Source organism: Staurois parvus, unplaced genomic scaffold (assembly GCF_062004578.1).
Source record: "Staurois parvus isolate SC_StPar_1 unplaced genomic scaffold, SC_StPar_1.0 ptg000230l, whole genome shotgun sequence".
Lineage (NCBI taxonomy): Eukaryota > Metazoa > Chordata > Amphibia > Anura > Ranidae > Staurois > Staurois parvus.
The window spans coordinates 2,239,631-2,254,394 of record NW_028318026.1 but is presented as its reverse complement, the minus strand read 5'-3'; positions in this window follow the sequence as shown (position 1 = coordinate 2,254,394).

The following is a 14,764-nucleotide window of genomic DNA, read 5'->3' as shown; positions in this document are numbered from 1 at the left end:
TGCGAGTAACAATTCTGTGGCCCTAAGTAACAGTTCTGTGGCCCTCAGTAACAATTCTGTGTCTGTCCCTGAGTAACAATTCTGTGGCCCTAACTAAAGTTTCTGTGGCCCTAAGTAACAATTCTCTGGCACTCAGTAACAATTCTGTCTGTCCCTGAGTAACAATTCTGTGGCCCTAATAACGTTTCTGTGGCCCTAAGTAACAATTATCTGGCACTCAGTAACAATTCTGTCTGTCCCTGAGTAACAATTCTCTGGCACTCAGTAACAATTCTGTCTGTCCCTGAGTAAAAATTCTGTGGCCCTAAGTAAAGTTTCTGTGGCCCTGAGTAACAATTCTCTGGCACTCCGTAACAATTCTGTCTGTCCCTGAGTAACAATTCTCTGGCACTCAGTAACAATTCTGTCTGTCCCTGAGTAAAAATTCTGTGGCCCTAAGTAAAGTTTCTGTGGCCCTGAGTAACAATTCTCTGGCACTCCGTAACAATTCTGTCTGTCCCTGAGTAACAATTCTCTGGCACTCAGTAACAATTCTGTCTGTCCCTGAGTAAAAATTCTGTGGCCCTAATTAAAGTTTCTGTGGCCCTAAGTAACAATTCTCTGGCACTCAGTAACAATTCTGTCTGTCCCTGAGTAACAATTCTCTGGCACTCCGTAACAATTCTGTCTGTCCCTGAGTAACAATTCTCTGGCACTCAGTAACAATTCTGTCTGTCCCTGAGTAACAATTCTCTGGCACTCAGTAACAATTCTGTCTGTCCCTGAGTAAAAATTCTGTGGCCCTAAGTAAAGTTTCTGGGGCCCTGAGTAACAATTATCTGGCACTCAGTAACAATTCTGTCTGTCCCTGAGTAACAATTCTCTGGCACTCAGTAACAATTCTGTCTGTCCCTGAGTAAAAATTCTCTGGCCCTAAGTAAAGTTTCTGTGTCCCTGAGTAACAATTCTCTGGCACTCCGTAACAATTCTGTCTGTCCCTGAGTAACAATTCTCTGGCACTCAGTAACAATTCTGTCTGTCCCTGAGTAAAAATTCTGTGGCCCTAAGTAAAGTTTCTGTGGCCCTGAGTAACAATTCTCTGGCACTCCGTAACAATTCTGTCTGTCCCTGAGTATGAATTCCGTGGCCCTAACTAGCGTTTCTTTGTCCCTAAGTAACAGTTCTGTGGCCATGAGTAACAATTCTGTGTCTGTGCGAGTAACAATTCTGTGGCCCTAAGTAACAGTTCTGTGGCCCTCAGTAACAGTTCTGTGTCTGTGCGAGTAACAATTCTGTGTCTGTGCGAGTAACAATTCTGTGGCCCTAAGTAAAGTTTCTGTGGCCCTCAGTAACAGTTCTGTGTCTGTGCGAGTAACAATTCTGTGTCTGTGCGAGTAACAATTCTGTGGCCCTAAGTAAAGTTTCTGTGGCCCTAAGTAACAATTCTCTGGCACTCAGTAACAATTCTGTCTGTCCCTGAGTAACAATTCTCTGGCACTCAGTAACAATTCTGTCTGTCCCTGAGTAAAAATTCTGTGGCCCTAAGTAAAGTTTCTGTGGCCCTGAGTAACAATTCTCTGGCACTCCGTAACAATTCTGTCTGTCCCTGAGTAACAATTCTCTGGCACTCAGTAACAATTCTGTCTGTCCCTGAGTAAAAATTCTGTGGCCCTAAGTAAAGTTTCTGTGGCCCAGAGTAACAATTCTCTGGCACTCCGTAACAATTCTGTCTGTCCCTGAGTATGAATTCTGTGGCCCTAACTAGCGTTTCTTTGTCCCTAAGTAACAGTTCTGTGGCCCTGAGTAACAATTCTGTGTCTGTGCGAGTAACAATTCTGTGGCCCTAAGTAACAGTTCTGTGGCCCTCAGTAACAGTTCTGTGTCTGTGCGAGTAACAATTCTGTGTCTGTGCGAGTAACAATTCTGTGGCCCTAAGTAACAGTTCTGTGGCCTTCAGTAACAATTCTGTGTCTGTGCGAGTAACAATTCTGTGTCTGTGCGAGTAACAATTCTGTGGCCCTAAGTAAAGTTTCTGTGGCCCTAAGTAACAATTCTCTGGCACTCAGTAACAATTCTGTCTGTCCCTGAGTAACAATTCTCTGGCACTCAGTAACAATTCTGTCTGTCCCTGAGTAAAAATTCTGTGGCCCTAAGTAAAGTTTCTGGGGCCCTGAGTAACAATTCTCTGGCACTCAGTAACTATTCTGTCTGTCCCTGAGTAACAATTCTCTGGCACTCAGTAACAATTCTGTCTGTCCCTGAGTAAAAATTCTGTGGCCCTAAGTAAAGTTTCTGTGGCCCTAAGTAACAATTCTCTGGCACTCAGTAACAATTCTGTCTGTCCCTGAGTAACAATTCTCTGGCACTCAGTAACAATTCTGTCTGTCCCTGAGTAAAAATTCTGTGGCCCTAATTAAAGTTTCTGTGGCCCTAAGTAACAATTCTCTGGCACTCAGTAACAATTCTGTCTGTCCCTGAGTAACAATTCTCTGGCACTCCGTAACAATTCTGTCTGTCCCTGAGTAAAAATTCTGTGGCCCTAATAACGTTTCTGTGGCCCTAAGTAACAATTCTCTGGCACTGAGTAACAATTCTGTCTGTCCCTGAGTATGAATTCTGTGGCCCTAACTAGCGTTTCTTTGTCCCTAAATAACGATTCTGTGGCCCTCATTAACAAGTCTGTGTCCCTGAGTAATGGTTCTCTGTCCCTAAGTAACTTTTCTCTGTCCCCAATTATCGTTTCTGTGGCCCTAACTCTGTCCCTGTCCCTAGTACAGAGCGGTCTGCCTCTGTTCAATAACTGCAGGCAAATGAAGAATTCCAAAATGGCCGCTATTTATAGCTCGACCATTACACAGTGCTGGCTGGCTGGCTGCTGATTGGCTGATGCGATCACATGTAGTTGAGGAATGCATTATGGGTCAGCGCGCCTTGTCTGAGCGCCTTCCCAGACATCCCCGCTCCGTCGCCGCACATGTCAGCCGCCATTTTCTGAAAAATTTCGATTCGCGCGTCCGAATTAGGCTATTTTTCGGATTCGGCACGAATCGAAATTTTTCCGATATTCGACTCAAATTCCACTTCGGATACTTCGATTCGCTCATCTCTAGTTAGAGGATCTCTCCACCACTGCTTGTCTTGTCTTCACCTGCATCTATATTCTTATGGTTAATGTCATATGCTGGTTGCAGTAGTTTCTGTGCTCCCAATTACTTTGATTAGATTACTGGTTAATTTCCCAGAAAGGAAACTCCTCTGTTCACATAGGCTCTGTTCTGCGTGGAGGACCTGCCAACTTTATTATCAAACCCACCCTTCCACTGTGAAGGTTCTGGCTCTCTTATTTACCTACAGGATTAGCGCAATATCCTGTTCGAGGAGGGTAATTTCACTCATAACCCCCCCCCCCCAAAAGAGGTATACATATTTATAAAATTAAAAAAATATATGTATATGTATATATATATATATATATATATATGTAACCACAACTCTAAAGCCAAAACCTATTTTGGTTACTCGTTTGCCATCTTTTTGCCATTGGAAAATTTGTCATGTTAACACAAAAGATTCACATAGAGATCATGAAGCACCTTGCTGTCCCACAGCACAAAATGTTGAGACACACCACCCTGGATACAATCCTGTAGCAACAAGCACACTGAGCACACCTATACATTGTAAAGAGGAGTTCACCTTACATGTGGGGTGGTGTGATTTCCTGGCACCCTCTATTCCTGCAGCACTGAATGCTCTCCATCTTATACTTTGAAGTGTGCCTCCTATTCTTTTGGGATTTTCCATCTTGATTTTGGACTGTTCACCAAGATATTTATTCATCTGTACGGACATTTTGCACATTTGGTTGCTTTATTCATCTTAAACTTTGTTTGCAATATTTATTCTTGTTCATTTAACTTTTGTTGATATGTACATTTGTCCATCTGTACGCATATACACTTTTATAATGCTTTTTCTATTTTGAGAGTGAAGTACTGGGTTATACATACGCCTTTTAAGTTTGCGTGTTTTTGACATATTTAGGCATCTAGCTTATTATTGTCCATACACACATTTGTCCATCTGTACAGATATGTACTCTTCTAGATTTCTTTTTTCTCCATAATAATATGGTTTGATATTGTATGCACAATTGCACTTTGAAATTTTTAAGAGATAGCGCACCCCCTTTCTTTCAAGTATGTATCTGGAATGTGCAGTTCAGTTTTGGGCATCAATTCACAAAAAGAATATTGGGGAACTGGAGAAAGTGCAGAGAAGAGCAACCAAACTGATAAGAGGCATGGAGGAGCTCAGCTATGAGGAAAGATTAAAGTAATTGAATGTATTCTCTCTTCAGAAGAGGAGATTAAGGGGGGATATGATCAACATGTATAAAAACATCAGTGATTAATATAGTGAACTCGGTGTAGAGTTATTCACCCTGAGATCATTACAAAGGACAAGGAGGGCACTCTTTACATCTGGAGGAAGAAAGATTTTTATCTCCAAATACAGAAAGGTTTCTTCACAGTAAGAGCTGTGAAAATGTGGAATAATAAGGAAAGAAAGAGAGGCACCTTCTAAGTGCAGTATAAAAAGATATTTAATAAGCCACAAATGGTAAAACTCACAATGTGGAAGTGATAAAATAGCCCATCAATATAGCCGTGATCCTAGTCAGATGACCTGAGCAGCCAATCCATCTCGGAAGATAGTATGTCTCTAGACCGGATGGATAAGGATGCTTTAGAAATACTAAAGGAACTCTATGATAATGATCTTGATGATATCACTCTGTGGTTTACACAACACCCACCCACCTCGCCTCCTACACGGCACACTCCATTTGGGCCCAAATCCATCTTTCATCCTGTTAACAACATGGGTTCGTATCTACAAACTTTTTACCAAGAGGTATATTCTGACCTCATTAAAATGTGACGCAGCCCTTCCAGGTCCAAAGAAACTAATCTCACAAATTCAGAGTTAAAAGCATTAGAGGAGTTATCCCACAATTATAACATCATCATCAAGTCTGTGGACAAAGAAGGTGGGTCATTATACAAAATATGGAGGATTACATCTCAGAAGCTTTAGATTGCTTTCCGATAAGAACACATATTCAAAATTATCTCACGATCCATTACCACAATTTAGGGTGGAGGCGCAAGCTTTAGTTTCCCAAGCAATATCAGATAATATTATCTCCAAAACAGAAGCTTCATTCCTCATCAGAGATTTTTTTCACCTACCCAAGAAACATAAAGATCCACTGAAACCGCCAGGACGAACCATTGTTGCAGCCACGGATAGTATATCCACTGGCTTTTCCATCTACATAGATCATTTCTTACAGCCATTAGCTCAAGGTCTTCCCTCCTATATCTCGGATGGTATACATCTAAGAGAAATGTTGGCATCCTATACTTGGGAGACCATATACTCATGGCTCTTCCTGGATGTGAATTCCCTGTATACTTCAATACCCCATGAGGTGGGCTTATGGGCTGTCCAGTACTATCTAATGGAAGATCCCCTCATCAATAATAAACAGGCCAATTTCATATTGGAGGCCATTGCCTTCTGTCTCCAGCATAATGATTTTTCATTTAATGGCACCTTTTATCTTCAAATCCATGGCACAGCTATGGGGGCTAATTTTGCCCCTAGCTATGCCAACCTTACCATGGGATATTTAGAATCTCTGCATATATGGAAGAACAATCCCTTTGCACAAAATACAATTTTCTATGGCAGGTATATTGATGATATAGGTCCTGACCATACTGTTCATCTCTTAGTCCAACACTGCAATAACAATATCCTGGGACTCTCCTTCACTCATGTTCATGACCATAAAATTCTGGCCTTCCTTGATTTAGAATTACATCATGAGGGTAACAACATTTACACCAGCAATTACACCAAACCCACAGTGGGTAATTTCTCCTCTGCAGTAGCTGCCACCACCCTAGATGGATCAATAACATTCTCAAGAGCCAATTCTGCAGATTGCGGAACAACTGTAATTGTAAGGAGGACTACTTATCACATGGAGCTCATCTCACCGATAAATTTCTGGAAAAGGGCTATCCAACTCGACTTGTTCAGGATTCATTTGCTCAATATCGCTCCCAACAAAACAAACCTGAGACAACTACCCACCAAACACAACCTCTCAGATTCACTACACAATACCATGCACAATATAGACACATGGCAAAAGTTTTCAAGCAACATTGGTCCATTCTGCTTGAGGTCCCTTTCCTAAAAACGTCACTCAAACCATATCCCAAAATTTCATATCGTAAGTCTTGCAATATCAAGAGCAAAATTGCCCCAAGTAAAGTGAAACACAACAAACCACTTCAGGCTCACTCACCACATTTCTTAGCCTTAAGGGTATGTATAGGTGCAAGAAAAAATTGTGTCTTACTTGTCCTTTTGTTACAAAAGGGCTAAAAGACTTTGTAGTCAAAGGCACGACATATACCATCAAAGAATTCCATAACTGCTCATCTGACTATGTAGTATACTGTCTTACATACCCTTTTGGCCGGTTTTATGTAGGCAGAACCATTAGAACCCTGAAAAAGCGTTTTGGCGAACACAGACGCCTCATGGAGGATGGTAACGACCAACATAGTGTTTCCAGACACTTTCTAGAGGCACACCAGGGTTCCACTGTAGGTCTGTCAGTTTAGATCATCAAATCCATTCCCAGGACTCTCCCCATGGCAGAATGTTTTAAACTTTTATGCCAACGTGAGACCTTTTGGATTTATACGTTAGGGACCCTTACTCCAGGGGGACTCAATGAGGAGATAGAGATACATACCCTACTATAAATTCTGCACTTGTTTCCATAATATTTTTCACTTTACCCAATGGCCCATAAATACAAAAGGCGTGGGATTTTTTGTTTTATATTATTTTTTATTTTATTTTTTTATATTTTGCAATACATTTTCTTTCCCTCCCCCATCCCCCTCAGTTGATGATGCTATACATACTTGTGCCTTGTATTTACTCATGCTCATTTATTTATGTTTTATCTTTATTTTTTACACATGGTCCTCTGGGTCTTGTAGTCCTCCCTTAAAATTCTTACCTTTTTTGCCCATTTTAATCTGCTAATCTATTGATACATTTTGTCATATGTATATATGTGATTTTATTCATTTATTTTGTGATTATATGGTCCGCTGGGCTCTTTAGTCCTCCGGATGCTTCAGCCCTATAAATAGAACATCTCAGACATTACACTGTTAGGCCTGTAGAAGGAGCAGTTAGCTCCGAGTGCGTAGCCTTGTTTCTTCTCTTCTGTCGGCCAAACTCTTCCTTTGTGATGTCAATTCCGCACGGCTAGCAGTTCATGCTGGATACAGGTACTTCCGGTTCCGTTCCTGGGACTCCTGACCATCCATAGCAGCTTGGGATTCCCTCCACCATCTACAGTGGATTCCTGCAGGACCTAAAGCGGTTACCAACTATGGACTTTATTGGGACTTATGGACTGGTTACAATATACATTAGTGTGCTGATATTTCTTCTTTTTTATCTAAAATGTGGAATAAACTCCCTCAAGAGTTGGTTCTGGTCAGCTCAGTGGATTGCTTTAAAAAAAAGGCCTGAATTCTTTATTGGATACACAGAATATAACTGGATACTAACATTTATAGGTAAAGTTGATCCAGGGAATATCCGATTGCCTCTCGGGGGATCAGGAAGGAATTTTTTCCCCTGCAGGAGCAAATTGGATCATGTTTTGCTGGGTTTTTTGCCTTCCTCTGGATCAACTGTGAGTATATGTTTATAACTTTTTTTTATGGTTGAACTAGATGGACTTTTGTCTTTTTTCAGCCAGACTAACTGTTTAACTATGTAACTATGTATAAGAACGAAGTCCTTATAATGATAATCCACAATAACTTTTAAGTGCAAAGAAGTGTTACATTCCTTTTCAAACTGCTTCTTTCCACCAAAAGCACCATGAAGTGCTTGTGCAAGTTCCTCTTCCCTATGGGAAAACACTCACCAAATTGCCATGCCTCCCACTCTCATGGTTGGCATAGCGAGCTTTAAGAATTCTACTGTTCTATGGTAGCTGTTCTTTGCTCAAAATTCCTCAATCCAATCCACTATGAAAAAGAAAAATATACCTCCAATGGGACTGTAATCACAATAAAAGTACTTTATTAAAAGTGAAAAGCCATTCACAAGATTAAAAACATAATTGCGCTCATGTGAATATAAAAATGTATAGACGTCGGGTGTGGTGATATTGTATCATCTCACCACCTCCAGGATACTTGCATCACGCTATCATGGCACTTTGGTCCTGACATCACATCCAGTCGCCACACAGCCACGTCCCGACGTGTTTTGTCACTTCTTACTTTGTCACAGGAGATCGTACCTAGATGGTAATAGACTAGATGGTAAAAGGTATAGGTGTCATTTGGCACTAGTGAATTTGCTCCCTTAGAGTGACTCTATCTTGAGGAACAAATGTAAAAGCAATGACCACATCCCCTCCTTCATATTTTCATTTGACCTGCCATTCATTACATCACCACTGTTACCTGTAGTAACATAGCTGCCTATGGGTGAATCCACAGCTCATAGTAGATGATGATGGCATCCAACACTCCCAGAAATCTGTCAGATGCTGTAGATACTTTGGCTGCCATGGCTATTTAAGAGAGTCATTGCCTACTGAACTGATAAAGCCTCTTCTTTATTCCATTGAGTAAAGTAAGAATGTTTTAAATGAATCTTGTGATGAATTAATGTCTTAAAAATACAGCCAATGCTTTTTTGATTGACTAAGAATAGTTAACAGAGAAAAAAAAAATAATTCCAGTCAACTGGAAAAGGAGGGGATGATATCATTGCATACAGACAATATGAACATAGTCTCAGACTGCAGGTTAGACTTCTAAAAGTAAAGTTGATTTTTACATATGATTTTCACAACTGCTATCTAGAGACTTAATATGTACAGTGAACCAGTGCAGCACTACAAGCTGAACAAAATTATTAAAAAATAAATAAATATTAGAAAATAAAGTCCAAAAGTTTCTTCTTTATGGTGCTTTCTTCCTTCTACAAACACCAAGTGCTTCAAACAGAAAAGTGCAAAATTCCACCACCAGATGTCTGCTTACCTCCAGCAGTGTAACCTCACATAATACTATGTTTGGTCTAACTGCACTTTTGGTACCACATTGAACACTGAAGATCAACTTGATGGATTTAAACTGTAGTTCACACCTTGTTCAGAATACAACTCTCACCAACACTTCACCTCATAAATAAAGAACTCCACATAGTGTGGAAAGCTTTAAAACATTTTAATACCAAACTTGAATACAAATGCGCACTCACATGTATAAGGTGTCCCACCGCACCAGGTATATACCGCCTTGGTTATAAATTGATCCGCGATCTGAAGAAACTGTGCTGTGAAGAGTCAGCAATATAGAGACTACAGTAGTGTGCCCTCCGTAATTATCCTTCCATAAGTAAGATATCATAAACCGCAGGTGCTGTAATGCTCTCCGGCTATGACTGGCAATGTATCCTCCGTATATGGATCAGTGTGCACCTCCGCTGTAGTGATCTCCGACTCCATACATGCATCATAACGTCATCCAAAGTTCCTCGCCGACGCGTTTCGTCACTCTTCACGTGACTTTCTCAAGGGGAACATGATTGGACTGGCATATAAATAGCCCCCGGCGCCATTTTGTTGTGGACAATCGAGGCGCGCCATATTAAAGTAGTCCATGCTCTATCCTATTAGGACTTAGACTGAAAAAAAATAATTTTAACCAGTCTAAATGAAAATCCTCATAAATATTATTTAATTTGGGATGAACTGCCACTGCACAGCACAGAATCTCAGATAACGAGAGCTAACAAACATAAATTAAAACTATATGAGTGAAACTCATATCCTAACTTCCCCCTCCCATTACATAAAATTAAAATAGTATACAAGATACAGACACAACCCTTTTTAAATTAAAATTTAAATGAAATAAAATAGAAGTTAAGACTTAAAATTACATATAAACCTAAAACAATTAATTATATATATATATATATATATATATATAAATTATATAAAAAAAAGCATTGTTCCCATATTCTAATGATCACTTAAAAAGCAATTTAAATCAGATTCTTTATTCATTTCTATTGGAGCCAAAGTCTTCAACTCATGGATCCAAAAGGACTCTCTTTTACTCAGCTCTGTAACCTTATTGCCACCCCTCCAATTACATTTATAGGACTCGATCCCCTAAAAATTGCAAATCCGAATAATCCTTATTTTGTGCATCTAAAAAATGTCTTGATAAAAAAATGTTTGGGGAACCTCTTACTAATATTATAAACATGTTCCTTCACCCTTTCCCTTAACGACCTTTTGGTGTACCCCACATATTGGAATCCACATGGGCACAAAAGGGCATAGACCACCCCTTCTGTATCACAAGAAACAAAATCTTTGATGGAATACTCCTTGCCTGTAACAAGGTTAATACATGATCTTCTTCTCCTATTATTATTCCTGACTCTCATGCAACTATAACACCGACCACAGGCAAAAAAAACCTTTACCACTGAAAAAAGAAAAACCTCTCCAATGTGGGACCAAAAGTGCAGTTAGACCAAACATAGTATTATATGAGGTCACACTGCTGGAGGTGAGCAGACATTTGGGTGGAATTTTGCACTTTTCCATTTGAAGCACTTGAAGAAACTTTTGGACTTTTTATTTCTAATATTTATTTCTTTTTTAATAATTTTGTTCAGCATGTAGAGCTGCACTGGTTCACTGTATATATTGATTTTGCCTTATATAGGATAAGAGTTGGGTGCTAAAGCAGCTACTTAACTACTTATGTTAGGTTTCACTATCACTAAGAGTAAGTTTGTAGTTGATCCATAGAAGCGCGCAAGATTTATTTATTTAAACACTATCTAGAGACTGCAAGAGGGCTGGGAGATAAGAGAAGGAGTAACAAAGAACAACAACTTCTATGCAAAGGTACTGTTAGATGGGATAGCAAGAGAAAAGGTATGGGACACCTAAAAGAGACCTTGTCCTACAAGTAGGATGTAGTGTATAAAGCAGGCATATAACTATAAAGAAGAGAGGGAATACTTATTTTCCTATTGTCTGCAGTCTGATGGGAAACGTCTAGGAGGATTGATGTCCTGGATCTTCCTCAGCTCTCACCGGTTCCTCTAGCTGGAGGGACCCAAAAGATTGACTAGCGGAGCTCGGGTGGTGGGAATGAAAATTATTCTCTCAATCCTTTACAGTTATGTAGACACCCTGCCATAAGCAAGAGTGTATTTACAGTATATTTAGGCTGCATGGCTTCAGTCAGCCAATGCCAATTTATAGTCTGTGTTTCCTTAGCCTTCTCCTAAGTCCAGCCTGGCTATCAGTTTTGGCGCTGTCACTTCTGACATCAGTGTGAGATCACATAGTGGGTTTGGATTATGAATATTCATATTGTTCCCAACCAACCACTAGGAGTTTCATTGCCAGTGGTGCATCATGGGAAAGGGTATAAATAGTTTGGGAGAGCTGATGCAAGCTCTCTTCCTCTGGGCTGCAGCCTGGGGAGGGTGCATCTAAGTGGATCTGCTTCTTTAGACCTGCATGAAGAGGCCTATATGTGACTGATTTGAAAGCTGGTCATGTCTGAGGCCAAGATGGAGCCCCAGTTCCTGCTGCATGACTCTCTCACAAAAGATTGGGAATAGACTGAACTACCTGCTGGTTGACTCTCCTAAAGAAAAATAATTGCTGTTCACATTGTCTACTGAACGAATCTAAACACAGGAGTGCCAGTCTTAACGTAAAGGTTGTTTTCCTGTACAGTAATGAGTAAAATACTGGAGTTCTGCTTTAGTATTGAGCATCTGTAACCCTTACCCTCGTTCCCATGGACTGTGAAAATTAAACCTATTCTTTGTTTCTTCTTAAATTGACTGGCACCCAATTCTTTACAGACCCCTCATTTTCCAATACTTGCCATGTATTCAGCACTGGGCTGAAATGTCAGCCCACCCTGTCTCTGGGGGTACCACCATGCCTCCAGGGGTTAAGAGGTGCTACAGGTATGTGTTTGCTTTATACATTTTACTTATATGACAGGATAGCTATAAAAATGTATGTATACGATAGCTACTGTCTCATTTGAGCTATAGTTTAAAAAGACTAAACAATTCCCAGTCTATGCTTTGCAGAAACCTGTCATAATGTTATTCAGGGGCATGAGCATTTTCTACCGACTCCAAAACAGGATAAATGTTTTCTGCTGCAAAAACTTTTAATGAGGATATTTTCAGCAACAATGCTTGTAGAGTCAATAAAAGGTATAAAAAAAGATCATGTTCAATATCAGGACAAGGTCTTCTAAAACACAAGTTGAAGATACACAAATGCACCCCCACCAGATCCTGGTACATACAGTATATTTATCTGCCCCCCCCCCCTTCATATACTGTATCTTACATCTAAGAAATATATTTTCAGAATGTTTCTACCACACAGAAGCAACATAAAAAAGCAAACTAAGTAAAACGAAACAGCTTTTATTGCAGGCAAGGTACAACTTCGGAAATTGAAGGGGAACTCAAGTCAAAAATTTTTAGTTTGTGTAAAGAAGGTTTAGAATTTTGATTATAAAGAAGTAAATAATTCCACAGTGAAGATACAGAGAGCATTAAAAATCTGAGATGGGTTCAAACCCTTCCATACTCTTGAAAGCAAAATCCAAGCTAATCCTCCATCCCATGTCCATGCTTACTTGTACTTCCCTTAGATCAGCAGGTGACCCAGTCCAGGAACCACAGCCTATGCTAAGCAGCACTCCAATCCTCTTCTCAGCCAGCAAGGCTTATTGTCCATAAGGAGTCTTGCATATACAGAGGTCTATAATCCATAATCAAGCCCATAGGGAGACTAGCTTCTAATTAGGGCACATGAAGAATGCGCAGTAATGCATAGCCATTTGAATGAGAAGATGATCACAGGGCTGCCTAGTGTAGGCCATTGCTACTGGACATGGTCTTCTGCAAATTCTAGGTAAGCATAAGTATAGTTAACATGGTGAAGGCGGCAGTTAAGATTAAGTTATTTGGTGGTATATTCACCCTTTAAAAAAAGAAAAGTTTAACTTCTAAGATTCATGACAAACAAAGTATAAGAGTCTTTATTTATTTATTTTTTAAAAAAACTATAAAATGGGGTGATTTTATGTGCTATATTAGACACCTCTGTGGATAGCATTCATTTTTGCTGTCTTCAAGCATGCTCCAGAGAGCTCCTCATGCTTTTTCGCTCTGGGCTGTAGAAAACACATTCTAAATTTTCTTGACCTGTGTCTGGCTAGCATGCTATATGGGAGAGCCAAAGAGGCTCCTGGCCCTTATTAGGGCCAGTCATACTGCCACCAACGTGTTAAGTGTCAGCTGTTAAATGATTGTACATCTTAAATGTTTCTGTTTTTTTTTAAAAAAACATACATGTTATACTTACCTGCTCTGTACAATTGCATTGCACAGCGTGGTCTCGAACCTCCTCTTCTGAGGTCCCCTGCTGGCACTCCAGGTTCCTCCTTTTCTCAGTGTTCCTCCATAGAAAGTCACTTTCTATGGGGAGGAGCACCTGTGGACTGTCGTGCTGGGCTGTGTGCATCTATAGACACACATAGAGTGGCTTGGCCTTGCCCCTGCTCCCTCCTCAAGGGAGTTGATTGACAGCAACAAGAGCCAAAGGCCTGTGAGGAGAGGAAGAGAGATCAGCACTGCTACACACAGGCAGAGTGCTGGATCAAAATAGTAGTCAAGCATGTATTTAGGTAGCTGAGGGGACAATACAACCAATGGGACATTTGTTACCTTAATGCAGGCACATCACTTTGCCTTAGTACTCCTCAAGCTCCCTCAACCGTGTTAAAAGCAGTAGGTACTTAGGAAATGTTATGAAAATATCAAAATGTCTTAATGAATGAAAGATGTGGGCCAGGGACAGTCAGGTTGGGGAAAATGGATCACAGGAGTGACGTTCGTTCTGCATTCCTGGGACTCATGTTCAGCTGACAACAAACTGAAGTCCACTGTTGGTTGACGTCACTCAGCCAGTCCAGGCTGAGGAAAGAACCCAACTGCAAACTCGAGATCCACCCCACAGTCTGGAGCAACATCTGACTCAGTCTCTCAGCAAAGCGTTGAGAGCCTGAGCCAGCCGTTCCCTCCCCCTCCACAGCGCAGTGCTCCAGTAAGCGCTAGTGGGCGCGCTGAGCAGACAGCAGTGACTGTCAGTCCCGCTCCCTGCTCAGAGCAGCTGTGAGAACTCAGCAATCAGCGATCATGTGATCTCTGAGCTCTCATCCTTAGAGTTGGTGGGGGACAGATGCAACATCTGACCTATGATGCATCCACCAAAGTAAGTATAAATAAGGAGGAAAAAAAACCCTACGTCTCTTTTAGGCTCCATGTACACGGGACATTTGGAAAACACTTCTGAATGCTGGAAACTGACTGCTGGAAAACGTAGGTTAAAAACGTCTGTATATCCACGTTTGCATACCACGTTTACGCAAGTTTGGTGCATTCAAAAAAACGACTGTAGACGACATAGTGTACATGGACACATAGGGAACCATTAGGGAGAGTTCGGGGGCTGCTGAAAAAAATGCAGAAAAGCTCCTAAACGTGAGTTTATCAGGTGCAGTGTACATGGAGCCTTAGC